This window comes from Crocodylus siamensis, chromosome 2 (assembly GCF_052110815.1).
Source record: "Crocodylus siamensis isolate JL-2025a chromosome 2, ASM5211081v1, whole genome shotgun sequence".
Taxonomy (NCBI): domain Eukaryota; kingdom Metazoa; phylum Chordata; order Crocodylia; family Crocodylidae; genus Crocodylus; species Crocodylus siamensis.
Genome location: NC_143396.1, coordinates 217,723,956 through 217,737,329, shown reverse-complemented (window position 1 = coordinate 217,737,329; position 13,374 = coordinate 217,723,956). Strand labels below are relative to the sequence as shown.

The window sequence follows — 13,374 nt, the reverse complement described above, 5'->3', positions numbered from 1 at the left end:
GAAAGCCCACTGAGGGCAACCTTTCCTTCCTCTCCACAAAAGAGGAAGGGCAGAGCATAGGAAACGGGAGGGGAAACTGGGCTGTAACTCTTGAACCCTGCTTTACGGTACACCTCCCCCCAATACACTGTACTCAAACCAGCAGGAAGGTGTTTTATCCAGTTCCAAGCAACTTGTCTACCTCTCTGAGCATTATTTTGCAGATCCTGCCCAACACTGATGGGCCAGGCACTAATATATAGTGTTCAACTGTATTTTCCTTGGCTGTTCAAGCTGCTTTTCTAACAACATTCCTGAAGGGGAATAGATGTTAAGAAGCCATCTGATCCTTTAACTAGTGTCCCACAGCACAGTCCTGACCCTGCCAAAACCTACTGCAAGTGCTCCAGGACTATGTGCTCTCCTTCACACAGTAATATATAGATCATTTCTATTGAGGTTCCTGCCTCTGCCCTGAAAGAGCCACAGAGAACGTGCAATGGAATAAAAAACAATCCCTATAAAGCCAAAGAGACAGGTCAAGGATGTGGCCAGACTATGAGAAGAATTCATCTTTCTCCCCGTTTTGTACTGGAAGGAACCCAAGGTCTCCTAAAATCCTTTCTGCAGAGGGATGACAAGGGGAGGAGGGAGTAGAAAAAGATCCCCCCAGACATGGATGACTGGTGCCGCCTTCGTCAGTAGGGCGTGTGCCCCCTCCAGCAACTAGTCATGGCAGGGAGAGGGGGCACAGCCAATCTCACTGACCGGGGGCAGGGTCCCTCCACGGACAATCCCACTGACCAGGGGGCCTGCAGCCAATTGCAGGGTGGCTGATCGCTGCAGCCGCTTCCAGAAGCAGCTGCAGCCGCTTCCAGAAGCAGCTGCAGCCATGGTGCTCCAACTCCTTGGCCACTGCTTGTGGGGTGGGCATTGGCAAGCAAGGCTGGTCAGGGGTGCATCAGTGCTCCCAGGGGGTGCACATGCACTCCCTATGCATTGCCACTGCCCCCAGACTAGCCAATAGCCCAGTCATTAGGGCACTCCCCTAGAACAAGGGAGGACTTAGGTCTGTTCCTTCAGTGAATCTTTGACATCCCACGCCAGCAGTGAAACTTTGAAGCTATTAGCTATTCTGGAACAGGGTAGCCTGCTAGTCAAGGAAAGCTTCGTTGAAAACTTTTTTCTTTTCCCTCAAAGAAAAAAAAATGTCAGTTCCAGCAAATCAGCATTTTCTGATAAAAAAAACTACCTTTCCAAAAAATTCCTGACCAGCTCCTGCCCCACCTTGAATTCAGGTGCAAAAGGCCTGACCTTGAATGTAACACACCCAGCAGGAGTTCTGCTGAGAAACCCGAACTTACTAATACGGTGCAAAACAGACAGCTTCGGCCTCCTGAAGTCTGCCTTGCCTTGGCCTCTCTCTCAATTTCTCCTAAGCCAGAGTCTTAAATTACCGTATTAAACAGATGAGAGAAGGGGAATAAAGACACAAGTTTTCTTTGCCATAAATAAATAAAACCTCCATACTTTATCCCTGTCTATGTTGCCCCTGCCTCACCCTATGCAATTTCTGAGGCAGGGGAAATACTGTTGCAGGCCAACTGTGTGGAGGAAGTTAGCTTTGGAGCTTGGCCCATTCAGTACACGGACACTGTTATTTATTTGCTGGGAGTGGACAGTAGCTTTCTCCTCCGGACCACTTAAAAGAACTAAACTGTGCAACTCTCCACGGGGGGAATTAAAAGGAAACATACAGGAACGTCACAGGGGGATCTCAAATGAACAATCCATCTTCCCAGTCAGAGATGCACTTTTCTCAAGAGCTGGCCTCAAAGCATTGCTAAAACTGTAGCCTTTTAAAAGCATTATATTCCTCAGAAGGATTTCTTTTTTTTCAAACCATCTGAGGTGCAATACAGGATTATCCTTGAAGGGTCACTGACGCCTCATGGAAACCTGTTTAAAAAGCACTCCTCAGACAAACAGTTCTGCTCCCCTACTATATTTTCTATTTCTCATTCTTTATTGCCAGGGACGTGTGAATGGAAGCAGCATCTTTGTGTCTTTAAGGGTCTGTCTCCTCCTGCTGCTGCTTCCCCACCTGGAGCTATAATCTTTCACTTGTCACTTCCCCATCCATTGCTGTGAAAGTTATTACGGTCACAATCAAAGGATTATAGTAACTTTTAATAGGGGATAAGCAGCAGGGAAAGGTGACTTTAAGCAGCATTGAAGCTGCTGGTTCACAGAACCCTATTATTACTATTACTATTTATTATTTGTTAAGCACTCATGGTATGCTCTATACCGAACAAAGAATTACAAGGTACTGGAATCAAGGAACTGAGAGCTTAAATGGAGAAGGAGTGCAAAAAACAATGGGATACCTGAATAAAGATCTAATCAGTGGGAAGAGTATGGAATGGAGAGATGATAATAGCAACAAACACTTTTTTATTAAAAATGCAAACCTAAAAAAAGTGTAAACAGAATTTTAGGAGCTATTCAGTGTCTAAACAGAATTCCTTCCCCATAGAATACATTTTTTCTACCAGGCAACAGTAAACCTTTAAAGAGGAGTTTTTATATCAGGAAGCAAAGTGAAGAGGGTAAAAATGGTAACCGGCAAAAGAAAATGTAATGGCATCACCCTGTGCTGCTCAGATAAAATCCAGTCCTGGGCCAGCAGATTGCACAAATCCCTCTGAATATCCAGTCAGAGTTAAGGGCATAAGGTTCATATAGGTCTTCTGCACTGAAGTGGATTTCCCCCTACTCTCTTTCCCCCATACAGGGGCCACTCTTAGCAAGCTCAAATTCTCATTTCATAGAATCATAGAGAAGTAGGGCTGGAAGAGACCTCCAGAGGTCATCTAGTCCAACCCCCTGACTAAATCAGGATCATCCCTATCCAAACCCTTTCTTTGCTGTGAAGTCACCAAAACCAGGATTTGAAGAGAGGCATCTCTGGCTTCCAGTTTTGTGTTCAGACTATCCATTCAACTGTACTTTGAGAGCACTAGTCAATGCTGAGGAGGAACTGGACTCTCAGTTCCTACCTACTGGGCTCTACAAAGCCAAGTCTAAACATTAATGACACTATGGATGAATAGCACATCATGAGGATACTATTCACAACCCACAACACACTGACAGGGAGTAAGCTTACAGAAATCTTGCAGTGGATTTTTTTCTTTTTTAATGGATGTTTAACCAAACTCTTATTTTTTCCACCCAATTCTTGGTATCAACATAGCAAAATAGCAAGCACCTTTAAACCTTCTGCCTTTTTCAGTGGGGGGGGTGGGGGGGAGTAGGGAGGCCCTCTTTATCCTTCCAAACTCCTGGAAGTTCTATTACTTCTTAATCTCTCCAGACTCTGTTGCTCATGACTGACACGGCCCTTCAAACACTTAAAAGCAAAGGAATCATCTTTAATTGGAAGGCACTGCTATGTATTTAACCCCCTTTCAGTCTGGAAGTTTTTTTTCCAAGATGCTGCATTTAGGGTGATATATCACATTAACAAGGGATTAATGTATCAAGTTCTCAGGGTGCTGGAAGACTATTCCATTCAATGAAATCTACAATGCCTGTGAAAACCATTACTTGAGGCATCCTCAACACAAGGACATGGAAGAGCATTAGCTTCCAAGTGTACTTCTACCTTGTATGGAACAGGGACTTACTGTCTGTCTAGAAAAGCTCCATATGTCTCTGTATTTCCATGAAATCTTAAAGCTTCATCACTGACTTATACTAAGGAGCCTACCCTAGGAGCTTCTGGCCAACCTCAACTCTCATTTACATCATCAGGAATTGAGATTTGGGTCTTGAGCTTCAAAAGTCTTAAAATACATTCTGCAAATAGTTCCCAGGCTTCGCTTATTTCCCCTTCACTGGTGACTTAAATTTGTATCAGGCTACACTAACCTCACCATCTACCTGCAGTGAAATACTGAAAAAAGACAGATCAAGTAGTGATTCTGATGCCATTTCAATAATCTATTACACAGCTTTTGCTCTGAGATCACTTCTTGGAGGGGCCTTTTCAGAACTGAATATTCATTTGTGTGTGTTCAACTCAAGACATAAAATTTCAAAGGTGCAGAGAACCCACAAGTCACAACAGTTTCTGTGAAAGATGTGGGGACTCAACACTTCTGAAAAAGCAGGCCACAATGGGTTGAAAGCTACAAATCAAACCAGCTCTCCAACCTCCAAGCAACACTATAAGGGTAAAAACAGATACTGCTGAACTGAAACAGATCAGCTGTGGCAGGACATGTCCTACCTCAACTGATCCACTTTAACGCACAACACACAAGTTGCTTCTTGTCCTGCAGTAGGCTGCCAGTGTGTTCCCCTTGCTCAGGGATTCCCTGGGTCCCTCGCTGCCCTGCACTGGGTCTTGCATGGACTCATGCCTCACATGGAAGCGCAGGGCAGGGCAGGGCAGCCTGGGAGCTGGAGAATTCTCTCAATCCTGTATCTCCATGCTGAGACCCATGCAGGTTTTCCTCACCTATAGAGATGTGCCATGACAAAACATAAGGAAGTCTGCTCAGCATTTGTGCTGTCATAAAAATTGTTATGGTGGCATATATACAATATCAGGAGATATCCATTTCCACCCTAAAATATGCCACTGAGGGAGTTAACAATGAACCCTATATCTGTCCTTTGCCTGTGAGATCCATGTTTCAAGAACAGGCAAGCTGCCAGTCTGTTAATTTTCTTGAAGAAACATAGATGTCATCATTTAGCGTGATCGCTAACTATCACTTCAAAACCCCCTCTGTATTTATATCACACACACTGAGCCTTTCATAAAAAGTAAATATAGTAACTGTTTCCATAATAACTAAAAAAGAAACCAACAGATTATATCCAAGAGATGAATTAGGGTCATGAAACACACAGCTAGCACCATAACCAAAAATCAGCCTTCTTAAAACTGGGCATTGTGCCACTTTAAAGCTGCTGGGTTTACAGTCTAAATGTAGGGCTTAGTGAAAAGTGCTAATACTATGGAAACGTCATTATCCAAGTTCATCCAGGTCTCTATTACGTTAGCAGGACTGGGCAATGTAAATCCTGGGATCTATTCCAGGTGTTGCCACTGAATCAGACTAAGCAAACGAATTCACCTCCCTGTGTCTCATCTTGTCCATCTGTAAAATGCAAAGAACATTTTTGCAGGACTGTTTATTTAAAACCACTTATGTGCCTTAATTTAAATTTCTACTAAAAACAGTTTTCATTTCTGCCAAAGCAAACAAATTTCTATACTGTGCACCTGATCCAACCCCCACTGCAGTGAGTAGAAAGACTCCTATCAACACCTGTAAGAGCATGACCTGACATTAGTGAGACCAAGTGAGGAGAGACCAAGTACTAATAAATAAACAGTAGTATTTATGTTATAGCAGTGCATACAGGCTCCAGCTAGGATCAGAAGTTAAACATCAACTAGTTTAAACCTGCAATGCACATAAACCAGTTTAAAAATGGCTGAAACTAATTTAAGATAAACTTGGTTGTATGTAATATCAGACTTAACTGATTTGAGTCAAACCAGTTTATGAAACTTCTGTCCCAGACCCCTTCCTGGTCCCCACCCCTCTGCCCCCTAGCTAGAGCAGAGGGGGCTGGCTGACAAGGGGGTGGGGGGAGAGCAAATGCAGCTAGGGATGCAGCCCAGTCTACAGAGTGGAGACTTCCCTCCCCCCAGCAAAACCTGGCTGGGGTCTAAGGCCAGAGAGAGGGGTTAAACAGCCCTTCCCCCCACTCAGACTTGGTGTTGGCTGCAGCTGTGGATTACAAATCCCAGAGGTACCTGGAAGCAGGAAGAGGAATTGATGAGCAACCCTGCAGAGTCCTGCTGCTGTGATTCTGGACTACAAATCCCAGAGACCTTGGGGCAGTAGGAAGAGGAAGTGAACACAGCCAGAGAGCCATGCTCTAGTGCCCCCTGCTTCTGGCCTGAGCCACTGCAGGCATGTGGCTACATTTTCTAAATCAGAGGTAAATATCTGTTCACTTCTGTTTCAGTTTAACCTGTGCAACTTAAACTAACCTGTAAAAACTGAATTGATTCAGCCTTGGGCTTTTTGATGGTCTGTACCTTGCCATTGTGCTAGGAGCTATACAGATACAACTACTCACAGCCATTACCTCAGAATTTCTCTCTAACTAGAAAAGATGGACTAAAGGTGGGAAGGGGAACAAGGGCACAAAAAGGTAAGGAGATTTCACAAAGCAGGTCAGTGGCAGAGCTGTAAAGGGAATCCAGATTCTGAGAACCAAATTAGTACCCTGTCCTGTAAATCATGCTGCCTCTTTAATAATCAATGGAGAGTATTTAAAGTACTGTAGCAATGTTCACCTTCAAAACATTTATATAACACGCACAGCATCAGTCCTCTTCCCCTGAAGGGGACATACCTCTATTAAAAAAATACAGGCCAGCAGCTGAGTTGAGGAATTTGTACAAGTAAAACCAGATGACCTTTCATTTCATTTAGGAGGTCATTGGAAACTCCCATTATAAAGCAAGTGAAAATGTAATAAACAGCAAACAAAGGAATTCCACCTGCATCTGAAACATTTTGATCACTGAAAAGAAAGGGTGAGATTCCATGCAGTAACCTACTAGCTTTAGACCCTCTGAAAAGGTTTCACCAGCAAACTGAGGAAATCTGTACACAAAACAAGTTTAATTTTCCCACTTAGGTCTCTTGCTAAAACTCCATCCTATGGTGGTATTTAAGTGCCCAACTCCACTACCACTAAAAAGGCAGCAAAATACCCAGTAATTCAGTAGGAGGAACATCACAGCCTTCAAATAGTCCTGGTACCATGTCATTGTGTATATTAAACAAACAATATGGTAGCTTAATATATATATTGTAAGGGTTGGCTCATTAACAGGACTGGTTCAAAGCATGAGCAAGGAAATCTTCTTTAAAAGAAGGTCCTAAAAGCAACTTGGAGTTACCCATGTCTCCAGTTTTGGAGAAAAAGAAGGTAAAACACTATTACACAGTGGTCTTGTAGTTCCCATCTCCTGAAGAAGCACCACACTTCTCTAAACTTTAGGAAAAGGGTATTATATGGAATTAACCATTATAGTGCAGTGGTTGGTGCTAGCATACGTTGCTAAAATTAAAAGCCCCAATTCTTCAGGACACCAAGTGGTTTCAGGTCTTCTGGATCTAAAAGAAAATGGATCTATTTGTCCCACAGGTCAGTGAAAATTAAAAAGAGGAGTAAAAAATTTTTAAAAAAAGAAGTAAAGATATACCTGAGGTTACAGTGCAAGTAGAATGTTGATCTCTGCAATCAGGAACAATAGTTTGTTTTCTCTACCATGATCTTTTATTATAAATAGGATGGGATGTAATCTGTATTGCAAATGATTCTGATTAAAGAGAAAGAAAGGTCTGGATAAAGAAAAATTCCTAATATTAAGATTGATTAAAACATAGCACACATTTTCAATGAAATAGGAAAATTAGAACAATTCAGACAAAACGAAACACTTGGTGAAAAGATCGATAAGAAGCAAACTTCGCTTAAGAGAATGGGATAGACTCAATATTCTGTAATTATCCCCAATTTTCTATTTATAATTAAGATGTATGTTTAGATAAATATATAAAAAGCTTAAACAAATAAACAATATTACACACACACACTTGATTTTTTTTTATTTAAAGTGCCAATTTCTAAGAAACAAACAATAGATGCCCAAATGTATGAACTACTAATTGCAACCATGTACCCAAAGCAGGTAACATCATGTAAATAGCTACTGAGGCACACCCATGGAACACAGCCTGAATATTTGCAGATATACTGAGCAGGGCAAGCCATGCAATTTACATCCACCCTGTTCTTCATTTTAACTTCTGGGTTTTTTATTTTTAAATCTTCTGTCCCCAAGATGAAGAGCTCAACTTCCCAAATGGTTTTCTGGTCTGAATTCATGCCAGCTTCTTGCAACATACAGTATGTATCTGAGGCCATCAGCCCTACACCATTTGGAAATTATCTTGGAGAGTGCTGCATGAAGGAGAAAAGGGTAAAGAAACAAATCTACCCTGAATTTTCCAGAAAGAAATTCTCTGAATTTTGGCTGCTTTTTTCTGATGTACCCAAGAACTCCCTAAAACAGGGTCCCAGATCAGCACCAGGGAGCATTCTGTTTCCAGTTCAGCAAGCAATCATAGCAAGAAGAAATAGTCATGATGATCAATGATCACACACTGCCACATCCCAGCTAATTAGTTCTGCCACTAAGTAGAACAGATTATCTCTATGGCCCACAGTGCTGTACTAAGGTGAACACACTATCCCAGACCAGAAGTCATGTAGACTACTTTCCGTTCCTAATGCCTGTGGAACATCTGGGATTGCATTGCATTCCCCAGAAGCTGGTCTCCTTGGATAAAGAAATACAGCAACGCTAAGAAACATAATCAATCTTCCTCACAGTTGGCACAAATTAATATCTACCAGTAAAGTCTATGCTTTTTTCAGCCCTCTCTTCCCAGTCTGAATCGATGTCTGGATGGCTGTTGGCAACTCAGGAGCACAGGCAGAGAGGAGAGACTCCTAAGAGGAAAAAAGGGTATCACTACTTAGGAGAAATTTTGAAAAAGCAAAGGGTTCTGCTTTAGATGGCCTACACTGGAGCTCCCAACAAGCATCTACCAAGAGTAGCAGAAGTGTGCAATCACTGCAGCCACTCTCATCTTAGAAACAGGCATGCAGTCTGTTTCTAGGGTAGGTCCCCAGTAGGCTACAGACCTGTAGTCGCCTCAAACAACAACTTATCATCGAGATATAGGTAACTTTGCTCTGCATTATAGAACTCCATGAACAATGCCCTTTCCACCCTGTCTTCCATCTACTTTTTTTATTCTCAGCTTATTTCTGTAACATCTGAAAACCTTATTTCTGCTCTTCCCTGAGTTAAGGCCCATGACCCTATGTGTTAGTAGCTGATATTGACAAAACAGCTGCATCTGTTTTCCTACAGCACATTGAGAAAAGACAGGGCTAGAGATAATTAAATAAAACAGAGGAACTAGATTATTTATTTTAAAATAAAATGCATCTTCTAGGAAGAAAGTCCTTTATTTGGGCAAATCTGTAAGCTGTTTATCAGCTTAAACTCATTATCTGCCCATATGGTCTTAGCACTGTGGTTTTAAAAAAATGGGCATGCACCAGCTGATGAAATGTCATCTGCCCCTGTGCCAGAAACTAGTATTTTTGCAGTGACGTCAAATTAGGATCCTTGCCACAAGTGAAGGGCTTCCATAAGGAAAGTCATAATATTTTAATTATGCAGGAATCCTACAGAAAGCAATGAGGAGCAGAAAACAGGGGAAAGGAAAGAAAATTCATTCATAAAAAAGTCATTGCACTTACTCTTCCTCCCATCCATCTCTCTTTCTTCCTCTCTCTCTCATTCTGTGTTTATGAAGATATTTCAAATGAGCAAGAGAAGGAAAGAAAACACCCAATAAATTCACATCACAGTATGTGCATTCTGCTTCAAATGCCTGAAGTACTCAAACAAGGGTATATTATCTTAAGATACAAAGGTGTTAGGATGAAAACTACTAACTCTGACTGCAGCTTGCTGAGCCATATTTCTGATGGATATCCAAGACACCAGCCCATTCTGATGCATGAATGCAAGTTGGCAAGCCTGAATGATGGAACTAGGTTACAGAAATACAAATCAGGCACCATCATCTGTTAATGAGAACTAGTTCTGCAAAATAAAGCAATTTAAAGCCTTTCCTGCTCCTCTTCTGACATGCTGAGTTAACATTTATTGATCCTGCACAGTCACAATTAACCATGGTAGCTGGGCCAGTGGTTTAACACAGGACATTAAACCTAACTACCTGTCAACTTAGCTACTCCAAGAGAGAGAAACACACTGAAGTCACAGTAACAGATGTTGCTCATGTTTTATGACCTGCAGTGTTATTCCTGCTTACAGATACTGTTTCTGCTCTTTAAAACCGATCTAAAGTTCTGTGTATACAATAATGATTTAAGTTAAACAACACACACAAACAAAGTGACAGTGGAGTTAAGGATAGATCAGCTTTTCCCTTCTCCCCCAACCCCACCTCCAAAAGTATAATACACATCCACTAGCCAAAAATGAGATCACCCTAGGATAGTCATTAGATGCTGTCAACATAGAAAAAGATGCATGTTTAGATTACAATCCTTCCTGAACAAAAATCAGCCCCACCTTCACTCTCACTTTGGGAAATTAAGTTACAGAGAATCTGTTTTCACTTTTTTGAAGGGTGGGAAGAGAGAGGATACGCTCTCCCCTTTTTGTTTTCCCCTTTCTCCATGTGGTGTATAAAGAGCTTTTCTGTAATTCACAAAGGACACACTGAAGTCTGTGTCTTCTGAACTGAAGCCACTCCCAGTTTAATTCCAGGATTTGCCTGGATTCTGGAATTAAACCTATAGTCATCCCAATAAAACTATAGCTATATCAGCAAAGCCCCCTAGTGGAGAGGCAACTTACACCAACAAAACAAGTTCTTAGCCAGAGTACTAAACAACCTTCCTTAAAGATGTACGCTATCCTGGCAAAGAGTTCTTTTGCCAGTATAAGTTCATCTGTGGGGGAAGAGGATCACCAGTACAGATCTGTTGGTTAAGTGGCCAATATAAACCCTCCAGATTTCAACCTGGCCCCCAAGATACATATTTTATATGTTTGATGCATATCTTTTTTGAGTAAGTGATAATAGGTGCTAATTCTCCGACATGTCAGTGCTTCTAACAAATGATTTCTCAAGCTAGAAAATTCACTGGCTAAGGTTCCCTTTACAGAAAATGCAAAACAGTCAATAGAAACAATAGTTCAACTTTACTTCTCCAAGAAATTTCAGTCTGCCAGAAAACATTCTTCCTTTCCTTTTCCCACCCTCTTCATTTCTATTAAAAATAAAAGCCTAGATTTTTATGGCAATTGTGCTGTGCAGTATTTCAGCTGCTCCAACAAAAACAGTACATTGGCTGCAATAAAAACAAAAATATCAGTTGCCTTCCAGGGACCATCAAACATTCGAATCATTTTATCAAGACTGCAAAAGTAATCCAGGGAAACGGAAGACAGAGGACTATGCCTGAGCAGAATGTATCTTTCAAGCTTAAAGAATAAGAAACACTCCTACTTGCTCTTATGCCAGGTGGCTTTGTCTTGTTCTTTTTTGTGTGCATTAAAGACAAATAAAGAAAAACAATCCCTGTTTTCTTATGAACTGTGCTTAAGGACCCCCTTACTGGCAAGGATTACCAGCTGTATCGGGAAATACATTCTGTTACAAAAGCGTAACTGTTCCATTCACTCCACTGAACCTACTCAGGACTTCTATGGATGAACTGAGCTCCAAAGTCTGACCAGCCACCTCGTCAGTCAGTCAGTCAGTCAGTCAGTCAGTCAGTCAGTCCATGTAGCACACCAGACTCCCACTGCCTCTCCTTGGGGGTCACTAGTAATCAAATCTTCACAAATCCATTCACTGCAGTTCTTTGCAACGTTCAGCGATGCTCTAAGCACAGGTAACATAGAAAGGTGCCGGGAGCAGCACTGCAAAAGCCTGATTTTTACCAACCTCCAAAAAAAGAAAAGAGCAGCATTTAAAAACAAGGCCCATGCTTCCCGGAGCAGATGTCCATTTCTCCTGACAAGCGCATGTTTTAAACCTGCGAGCAAACTTCCCATGCCGATAGCAAAACACCCGCATCTGTCCTAGCTGTAAAAACAAGCCATTGTGGTAGCCTGCGACTTGACCCAGACGCTGTTTCTACTATTAAATCTGTGCTGAGAAGCTGGGGGAGAGCGCCTCTGGGGTTCTCTGGGCAGCAAAGCCCGACTGAAAGAGTTTCTGCTGGGGCTGGGCTGAAGTCAGACACCTGAGCTGCGCTGACACTGCCCTCAGCCAAACCTCGGGGCCTTCCTGTGCTCAGCCTGGGCCAGGCGGTCCCGGGATGTCTTAGAAGCCCTGACAAGGGACCTCCGGGGCTCACCTCCTCCAGCGCCCCTCAACCCGTGGGTCACAAGACCATATGAAAGGGTTGTGAACAAACTTGAAAAATGGAAAGGAGAAAAAATGTGCCTTTTCCCTTGCCCCCCCCCGGCCACCACACACTGGGGGGCAGCTGGCAGGGAGCGAGGGGCACCGGGCTGGGGCGAGCCATACGTGTTTCCAAATGGGTCCCGCCACAAGAGAGCCTGAGAAGCACTGCCCGAGTCCAGCCCCAGGGCTGGATGCCCGCGGCCAGTGAGGCTGGCTCGTCCCGGGAAGTTTGGGCAAGGACCTCGGGAGGGGCCCGGAGAGCGCGCGCGCGGGCGGTGCCGGGGGCGCGGGGATGCGGGCAGACGCGAGGCGGGTCGGGACGGCACCTCACGCTCCCCGCGCTGCCCTTCCCGGCGAGCCGGGGCAGCCGCAGGCAGCCGGCCGGGAAGGAGGGCAGGGCAGGGCAGGGCACCTCCCTAGTCCTTACCTTGCCTCCAGCCGCGCCCTGTCAGGAGCCGGGGCAAGTTTGCGAGGCGGGCAAGTTGGGGCTGCGAGCGGCGCGGCGCGGCTCGGACTCGCGGCGCCGAGCCCGTGCCCGGCAGCCTGGGAGAGCTGGAGTCGCCAGCTGCGCGCAGGCAGCTCCACCTCCCCGCGCCCGCCCCGCATTGTTCCCGCCCGCCCCGCCGCTCCCCCTCCCCCGGCCGGGGTCCCCTCCCCTCCCCTCCTCTGGGGCTCGCCTCCCCCCGGCACCTCCCAAGTTGAGTTTCCCCTGCCGCTCTCAACCCCCCCGGAAACTTGGTTCATTCCTCCTCTCTTCGCCCAGACCCACCCAAAGCAAGTCAGGACCCAAGGGAGATCCCTCACTTGCAATTGGGAAATGGAGGCGCCCAACACTGGCCCCCTCCTTCATTTGGGCAATCGGGGCTGCTCCAAAAAAGGCTGTTTTGAGGACACCATCTCTTGGCCCTCCTAATCTTTTACACAGGCGGGTGATTTGCCCCAGGACCTATTTGTATACACTGGGTGGTCCTACAGCAACATTGGCCTTCACTGCCTTTTGCAAGTACTAAAGCAGGGCGCAGTAACCGCCCGTACCAGCAGCCCTTGGACTTATGACACAACTGGTTCCTGACAACCGCGTCTTGGGTCAAAACGTCGTAACTCGGAACCAATTTTCCCATAGGTCACTGTTATCAGTGAGGGATTAGTTCCTGAACCAAGGCCCGATTACCCTATTTTCACCAAAAAGAACCCCAAATTTTGTACTCAATCAATTATAGATGAGTAATATAGCTACATGAATGTATTTCATAGATTT

At 44.2% G+C, this 13,374-nt stretch overlaps 1 protein-coding gene across 7 annotated transcripts in view; it reads right to left on the bottom strand.

The window, feature by feature from the left end:
- TSPAN18 (tetraspanin 18) overlaps positions 1–12,706 on the bottom strand; it is a 207,477-nt gene extending 194,771 nt beyond the window's left edge. For 5 of the 7 annotated variants that reach the window (XM_090032985.1, XM_090032982.1, XM_090032988.1 and 2 more), the window contains exon 1: positions 12,544–12,706. The gene's annotated coding sequence lies outside the window, so the exon portion shown is untranslated. Of the gene's footprint in view, positions 1–8,502; positions 9,150–11,398; positions 11,420–12,543 lie in introns of those variants that run through there. The other 2 variants (XM_090032983.1, XM_090032984.1) reach the window with 2 other exon arrangements.
- Positions 12,707–13,374: the final 668 nt, after the last annotated feature.